The sequence below is a fragment of the Larus michahellis genome, chromosome 21 (assembly GCF_964199755.1).
Source record: "Larus michahellis chromosome 21, bLarMic1.1, whole genome shotgun sequence".
Classification (NCBI taxonomy): domain Eukaryota; kingdom Metazoa; phylum Chordata; class Aves; order Charadriiformes; family Laridae; genus Larus; species Larus michahellis.
This window is the reverse complement of record NC_133916.1, coordinates 2,756,676-2,765,044: the sequence shown is the minus strand read 5'-3', so window position 1 is coordinate 2,765,044 and position 8,369 is coordinate 2,756,676. Positions and strand designations below refer to the sequence as shown.

The 8,369-nt window shown below is 59.0% G+C and overlaps 1 long non-coding RNA gene across 1 annotated transcript; it reads right to left on the bottom strand.

Annotated features, from left to right (window-relative positions):
• Positions 1 to 2,821: 2,821 nt before the first annotated feature.
• Positions 2,822 to 4,839, bottom strand: LOC141733763 (uncharacterized). Its single transcript, XR_012584388.1, has 2 exons — positions 4,210 to 4,839; positions 2,822 to 3,420 (listed from the first exon to the last, which is right to left on the bottom strand). It is a non-coding gene; the product is annotated as an uncharacterized LOC141733763 (long non-coding RNA).
• Positions 4,840 to 8,369: the final 3,530 nt, after the last annotated feature.

Here is an 8,369-nt window from a genome sequence, read left to right as displayed (position 1 = left end):
CTCTTGGGTGTTTCTTTTGTTAAAAAGTGGTTTTTTTGTTTTTTTTGGTTTTTTTTGCATAACAGGCTCCCTCACTCAGGGAGGGTTTCAGTTTAAGACAGGCATTTCCTTTGGTTTCTTCCCCAAACCCAGGACTAAACCAGCTGCTGCAAACTCCGATTCCCTCTGATCTTCCTCAGCTCCGTAGAAGGGCAGCGGGTTTAGGCTGAGCCAACTGGGAGCACCTGGAGCAAGGGTGGAGGCAGGAGTGGGCTTGGCTGCTCCCAAACAACGTACCTCAAAGTAGGTATTTGGAGTTAAAATGGACCTGAGCAATTCTGGAAGGGGTGGTGGAGACCCTGTGCTGCTGTCAGACCCCTCAGGGCGGCTCGGCTGCTCCGTCCTCTCCTGCACGGCTCACGGGGTCCTTCCTTCCCCACCGGCCTTTGATCGCATTGCCTGGTTTCTTCCCCACCCCAACGCTGGGCACTGCATCTCCCGGGTCACACAGCGCCTGCTCAGGAACACACGCCTTTACCTTCTAAATTAAGGCCACCTTCTGCTGGTCACACACCCGTGCAACCTCCTACACCCCACGCACAGCCTGGCTGCAGCCACTGCAAGGAAAAGCACTATTTCCTTTAAAGAATTTACCTAAATCTGCCCCGGAGGAGGCATCCTGCCTGCGATTTCTGCCAGTTCCCTGGGACCCACAAGGTTTGCTGGAAACAGCACCCGAACATAATTTTTGATCAATTTAAACGAAAACCAGGTTTCAACATGCTGCCTTACCTTGAAGCAGGGGCTGCCGTTTGTAGGATGATTAAATATTTCCTTACCTCCACCTGTTCCTAACCCTGGTTCTCATCCCATGCTTTGTTTGAGGTGTCCCACCACAAGGACAGCATCTGCACCAGCAGCAGACAAGGAGAGAACCCAAACCCTGGCTGAGCACCCCCCTCCCTTAAATACTGCCCTGTTCGTTAGCGGGTGCTTGGCCCCGCAGCTGGGGCTGGTGTAGTATAGCTGATGGGGACGGGGGACGGGGGGACGGACCTGAAACCTGCGGTCAGGAGAACAAATGGATGGGTGGAGAAGGTTTGGGTCTGGTGCCCGGGATGGAGCCGGGGATTTCTCCCCGCCCTGCGCAGCCCCAGCGCTCCCCTGTCTGCCCAGGAAACAAACTTGGGTTTAAATATTGACTCTCTCCTGTGCAAAACCGGGACGGGTGGAGATCGCTGCCGTGCGGCGCCCGCGCCGTTTATCAGCCCCCAGTGGAAAGCAGAGATTGCTGGGACTTTGGCCTCATCTGCTCCCAGCTGCCGGGGGGAGAAGGGAGGCAGCGACCACAGCTGGGAGAGGGAAAGTCGGGTCAAGGCTGCCCTGCCTCTCCGCGGGGCCGAGCTGCTTGGGGCTGGCAGCGTCTGGGGAGCAACGAGGTGCTGGTGAAGCCCTTGTGCCTGGGGAAAGGGCAGCTGAGCTCGGACCGATCGCATCCTCCTTCCCTTTCCCCCTGCTGAAGGCCCTGCCATGAAAACCAACCCCCCCGCCCCGACCGTGCTGCCTTCCCCGAGAAAAGAGCTCTCCCGATGGCTGCCTGGTGCCCGTCACCCTGGTGTCTGGGCAGGGAAGGCCAGGGGCTGCCGGTCCCCCCTCACCAGCCCCGGCAGCGATGGAGGGGCCCCGTCTCGCGGCCGCGCACGAGGAAGTGCCCCCGCGGCGCGGCCGCCCTCGATAAGGCTGTTTGCGCTGTTCTCCCGCAGCGCCGAGCTCCACGTAGGCAAATCGTTTTTTAGAAAAAAAATAAAAAAAAAAATAATTAAAAAATAAATAATAACCCTGGTGGAGGAGATCCTGCCGCCGGGGAGGTGGGACTGGCTGGTGCCAGGAAATGCTCGGGGTGGGGACTTGGACCGGACCCAGGCGCTGGTGGCACGGTGGCCCTAGACCCGTCCCCTGTCCTCGCACGGCCCCGTCCCCCGGCATGGTCTTCGCTCAACGTGGGGGGTTACAGAGGAGATGGGTTGTGCCACATTCCTCCTCCCCTGGACAAGGGAAATCCCGGCTGGAAACAAGGAGAGAAGGCCACAAAGGGCACGGTGGGACCGCTGGGAGCGGTGGCCTGACCTGCCACGCTGGCGGTGGCGGCTCCGTCCGTGGCTGCCGGAGAGGAGGGGAAGAGCTGCTTTCCACGCTCCCCCTTCCTGCTGCGGGCTCTTTTTTGGGGAGAACTCCCTCAAATCCCCCCAAGCCGAGTTGCCCCGTCCCCTCCGGAGATGGCAGCACTCCCGGGGGGAGCTGATGGTGTTTTATCCCGCCCTGAGGAGACCCCAGGCCCTGGGGACAGAGGTGGTGGCACAGGCCGGCCGGGGTCAGCCGAGATGTTTCCCTGCAGCCGCCGCACGCCTCCCTGGCACTTGCACGATGCCGGGCCCCCCGGGTCCTGGGGGAGAAGCAGGAGGCCTGGTGAGCTCAGGGAGGGGGGAAAACTCTCCTGGGCTTTCGATTTGGCTTGTGACCCGACGGCCGGGCCAGCGTGGCGAGGGGCTGCAGCGCTGCAGCGGCGGCCCTTGTTCGAGGCGCCGTCTCTTGTCGGGAAAAAAAAAACCCACCCAAGCCCGTGTTAATTCTCTAATCTTTCGGAGTGGAGTTTCTCCCTTAAAAAGCCGCCTGCGCTCTGCGGCCGCGCGGCGCGGCTCTTGTCAGGCTGCCAGAGGAGGCCGGAGCAGCGTCACACGCCGCAAAGTTTTACAAGGCGAGCGGAGCCGTCTGGGGAGAGGGACGGGAGAGGGGACAGACGCACGCACGCACTCGGACGCGGAGAAACCTCCTCCGGGCTCCCTCCGGCTCTGATCCCAACGTTTATTAATATGTTTTCTTTTGGTTTTTTTCCTCCTTTTTTTTTTTCCGTTTTTGTTTTTGGAAGAACAAAGACTTTGGGGTGGGTTGGCGCGTTTGTTTTTCCGGGGTTGGTGTCGGGGACGGCGAGGGGGGGAAGGAAGGGGGGGAACCGGCGGCTTGAAGGCGAGAAAGTCCCGAATTTCCCTGGCCGAGTTGCCGAGTCTCTGCAAAACTTGAAGGAGGAAAAGACGGGGGGGAGGAAAAGGCGAGGAAGGGAGCGGGGAGGCGGGGGGGGGGGAAATAATTAAAAAATAAAATATGATGACGTCACTTGGAGCTGGGGTGCCTTCCCCGCTGCCTGTCAGATGCGCCTGAAAAGAACAGGGCAATAAAACAACAGCCGCCTCTGTCTCCCTCGTTAAACACGGCACTAATTGGATGTTAATTTCTCCTTGCTCTTCTTGCTGCTCGATTGTGAGGGCTCTGCCTGGCTCTCCCTTCTCTCGCTTTCTTTCTTTCCTGTTGCAACGCTCTTGGCAGCTCCGAGGGACTCCGGACTGTGCGTTCCCCTCCCGCTCATGGACTGGAATAATTCAGGAGCTGGGAGTATTAAAAAAAAAGACGAGGCGCGGGGGCGAACGGTTCAGAAACGGGGCGGGCGCGATGGATTTCGAGAGCTGGGCTAATCTCCCCGTTTCCCGTGCATTGTCCTGCCGACTTGGAGCTTTTCTCTTCCCATTTGATTTCTCTTCTTCACCCCCCCCCGCCCCCCGCCCCAGCCTTTTCGCTTCGTGTTGGGTTTGGGCTGCCGGGCAAAAAATATACATTCCAAAAAAAAAAAAAAAAAAAAAAGAGGAGCGGAGGGGGAAAAAAAAAAGAAAAAAGGCCAAAGAAAAGGAAAAAAGGCAAAAAAAAGGAAAAAAGGCAAAAAAAAAAGGAAAAAAAGGCAAAAAATAAAAGAAAAAAGGGAAAAAAGGAAAAAAAGGGGAAAAAAAGGGAAAAAAAAAAAAAGCATGGTTCAATGACGACAAACCCCCAAACCTCCTCCCAGCTCCCCCCGTCTCGCCGCGCCGCCTAACCCCTGCGTGGAAACAGGCGTTTTAGGGAGCCGGAGCAGGAAGTTGTTGTTCTGTGTCTTGCCCAGGTCATCCTCGCAGGGTACGTGTGCCAGAGCGGTGGGCGCGGGGGGCTCGGCGGCCGCCCCAGCGGCGGGCGGCCGCCCCCAGCCTTGCCCCCCGAGCCGACGAGGCGGTGGAGGGGCGGAAGGAGGGGGTGTTTTTGGGGGACGGGAGAGGGGGCCCAAGGGAGAGGATGGGTGGGGGAGCGGAGGGGAGGGAGCGGGAGGCGGCGGTGGGGGGAGAGAGCGGGAGCCGGGGAGTAAAGTCCTACCTGGGATCGGTGCCAACTTCCTGCAAAGGGTTACAGACCCGCGGCTTTGAGAGCCCACCAGAGGCGAGTGCGCTCTTGTCACGGTTCCAAGGCGAGATGAAGGCAGCGGGAACAGGTACAGCAGATGCCGAGTGGCCTCGTTTGCCCGCCCGAGCGGGGCTTCGGCTGGATTTAAACCTCGCCGAATAAGGGAGGCTTCGATTCTCCCGCCGGCGGGGGCCTCGCCATCCCCGCACGAGGCCGGCGCGGCCGGTGGGTGCCAAGGGTGGGGCGCAGGGGCCCGTCGGCGGTCGGGGGGGGTGGTGGTGGTGGGTGCATGGCAAAGCCCGGGGGGGGGGGGCCCTCCGCCGCTCGTTCGCCTTCTCGCCGTTGGGATTAACATGCGGAAGATGCGCCTGTCACTTTGCTTACTGTCAGCGCCGGCTCGGGGATGGGTGACGGCTTTGTTCGGCGCGGCCGGGGGAGCCGTGCCAACTCGGACTTGGCAGGCGAAGGCGGGTGGGCAGGGAGAAGGGGGACGAGGGAGCGGGAGCGGCCGCCGGGGCGGCTGCGGAGGGACGTGGCCGCAGGCCCGCGTCGGAGCGCGGCGGCTTTCTGGCGGCGTGCGCCTCCCTCTCCCTCCCTCTCTCCTGCGCTCGCCTGCGCCCAGGCTGGTGCAGACAAAATGAAAACGTGTTTTGTTTTGTTTTTTTGGCATCTCCCCAGCAGCACTACCAACCCTGGCCGCCTTCCCCCCCCCCCTTCCCTCCCCTCTCATCCTCTCTCCGGTCCCTTCCCCGTCGCGACTCCCCTTTTACAATCGGCACAACCCAGGTGCTCGGGCTGCAAAAATAAAAAAGGCCAAAAATACCCCTTGGCACCCAAACCACCCCCAATCCGCCCCCCTTGGCAGCGACTGCTCCCAACCTTCCTCCATGGCGGGTGGGTTGTTGTTTGTCTATCCTTTTTTTTTGTCCTTTTTGGTCTTTTTTTTTTTTTTTTTTTTAATCTTCCCCCCCCCCCATCGGATCCCTCTCGCGTTGGGTGTGTGCGTTCCTATTCAAGGACCCGCCGCCTCCTGTCGTGCTAAAACCAGGAAGGAGGGAGCCCAGGGCTCATTTCTGATGGACGCTGGGGCGGCGGGCGAGGGAGCCGGCGACGGAGGGTGCCAGGATGGAGGAGGGGGACGAGCAGGCGGGAAAAGGAGCTTGGGGGGGGGCGGAAAAAAAAAATAATCCACCTCCCCAGGCCTTTTGTTTAACCTGCATCAATGGCTTTTTTATTTTCCTCCCCTTGTCCTCTTTTTTTACCCCCGTGCTTGAGCCTGGCGGGGCGTTTTCGAGCCCAACGGGGCAACTTTCCGGAGTGGGTGGTGTCGGAGGTTGATTTTTTGGGGAGGTGGCGGGCTCGTCCCGCGGGCGCGCAGCTCCGAGTGCAGGAATTCCTGCCAGCTCGCCTTTGTGCCAGCCTCCGTTGGCCTTGGGTGTCTCGTTCGGATGGAGCCTGGCATCCAGGCACCGCCCATTTCTTGGCGTTGAGCTGCGAGGAGAAGGAAAGGGGAGAGAGCGAGCGAGAGAAGGGAAAAAAAAAAGCTGTCTCACTCAAACTGGCCTTTCTCGGAAAAGGATCCTTCCCCGATGATTGTCCGGATAAGCGGAGCTAAATCCAGCCACCACTCAACAACAAAACCACTCTCTTCCACGGTGCGTCTCTCTTGCTGCCTTGGTACGAAATCGAACCTCACTCTTAATTTTGGGTGGTTTTTCTTTTTCCTTTTTTTTTTTTTTTTTTTTTTTGTTCGTGCGGTTGGGTTTTTTTGCCTTTGATTTGAAATAACGTTTTGTTCCTCCACTTGCTCAGTCGCTTTGTTGTTGCTGTAACCTGCCTTCTCCCCGAAACCCCTTCCCGTGGAGTCGTCCGGCCCTTGGTGCTAAAACATCCGACTTTAAAATCGGTCTCCTATAGAGAGGGATGTATAGCAGATAGGCAGGTCCCTACGTGCGGCGTTTGGAGCAGGACTGGAGGGTGATTTCTCTCCCTGCCCTCGCCCCGCCGCCCGGGACGTCCCCGAGAGCTACCCAGGGCTGGGTGCGTGTTGCCCGGGCGCTTCTTTAGTTCCCCACCGGGTACTACCGAGCGGGGGAAAAAAATATGTCGAATCATGTCGGATTTGCAATTCAACATGGCAGCCGCAGCTAACGTGGTGGGAGCTCCTAGCACCGAGCAGACCGGCGGGCACGCGTGCTCCCGGCCGGCCGTGCCAGCGCAGGGTGGGGGCACGGGAAGGGTGGAAGGAAGGAGAGGGAGGACGGGAGGGAGGGAGGGAGGACACCCGGGCGAGGTCAGAGGAGGAGGATAATTTTATTTCTTTTTTGGGGGGGTGAATTACACCAGGAGCGATTCAGGAAAGGAGGGAACTCAAGCGGTCTGGTTTTGTCAGCGTTAACTGTTTAGAATCTGGCTTGTTTTCCACGCTGGCATGGCGTGCCAGGGCAGGCGGCAGGGCCGGGGAGATGCCCGGGAGCGGAGCGGGAGGCTCTGCTGGCCCCGGCGAGCGAAACTGGCCGAGGGAACACTCTGGCGGATGATTTTCCCGGAACGATGGCGGCCTTTAGGCTTTGGGGATGGACTGAGCCGGGCGCTCCCTGGAGGCAGCTGCTCTGCGAAGGCATCGGGACCATTAGCGTGGCTGCCCAGTGCCTCCCGCCTCGTGGAGGTTCGCGCCTCTCCGCTCGCAGCCGGGCGAGATCTGGCACCGCTGCGCCGAAGCTCTCCAGGTCTGTCCAGCTGTAACCGAGCCCAGGGGTTTGGCCCCAGCGCGTGTGAATCTGCCCTCTTTCTGTCAAACTTAATTTAGGCCCGTTTGGGACACAACAAAAGCGGTTTGTTTGCAGGGCAGGGTCCTCCTTCCCGGCCACCGTGCGCTTCGCAAGCGCTCAGGAGCCATGAAAGCCACCCCTCCTCCTTCACCAAATTTTTCCTCCTCCTTCCCGCCCCCCCCCCCCGCCCAGCTTCCCCCCTCCTCCTCCCTTCTCCGAAAAAAACCCTCTTTCAGTGAGTGACGCATGGCCCTACGGTAAAGCCTTCAGACTGGCCACAAAACACCCGAATGCCTCGGCCCTGCTTTGCCTCCATGACCCGACAGCCTGCGCTGGCCGGCTCAGCTGTGCTCCAGGGATGTCCCTAAAATTCCCTCGCCTGTCCTTTTCCTCCCAGAGATCCTCTCCCGGGTGTCGCACATCTTCCCGGCCCCACAGAGAGCTGCATGGCCTCGTGCACCCAGGTTTGGTGGCCGGGACGCCGGGGTCTGGCTCTGAACCTTGCCGTTTGGCACAGCCGTAGGCAGGTTTTCACAATACCCTGCGGCTGGTTTGGAAGCCGAAGCTCCCGTGTTGCGGGGGCTGGGGGTGGTCAGTCGTTCGAGGGGTCTGACCCCCAAAACGTGCTGGGATGGCCTCTCCAGCGGAGCGTTTACACACCGCTTTACATCCAGACCCTCAACGCCAGTGAGAAGGCAGCACAAGTTTTTTGCTCATCAGCCCAGCTTTCTCCTTGCAGATTATTTACACCAACAGGGGCTGGGGTGAAACCAGACCTCTCCCAGTTTGCTCCCAGTCCCTGTTGCTTCCCTGGGAAAAGCTGGTGGAGGGCAGATATGAAAAAAAACCCACTGAAGCTGCAGTGGGCTCTGCTGTGGGCAGCCCGAGAGGAGAGAAAGTCTGAACTCAAGCAAGACACTTCTGACGTGTCCTAAGCAAAACATCTGGCACCCCTGGAAGAGCCATCCAGCCAAGGGACGCAGCTGTTTTATTCCACACAGCTCGCAGCAAAATAGGGCTCGTGCTTCCAGAACATGGCTCAGCAAAAAAGATGAATTCTTGAAATTGGGAGTTGGATCTTTCTGCTGTTTATTGCCTTTGCTCTCAGGCTGCTCCGGGGCGAGCTCTGCTCCGACTCCAGGCAGGAGACCCGGAGCTTTTCCCCAAGGCTCGAGCCTCACTCGGCTGCTATAACCCCCCAGCAGTCAGCAGAGCCACTCTGCATTTGCATTGACATTCCTGAGAGCAGGATCGGGCCTCCAGGTTTGTCGAGGGGGGCTCTGGGAAATTTCCTTTCCTTAAAAGGGCCAGGTTTGGCCAAGGCAGAATTTTGGATTGTGATTTCCTTTTTTTTTTTTTTTT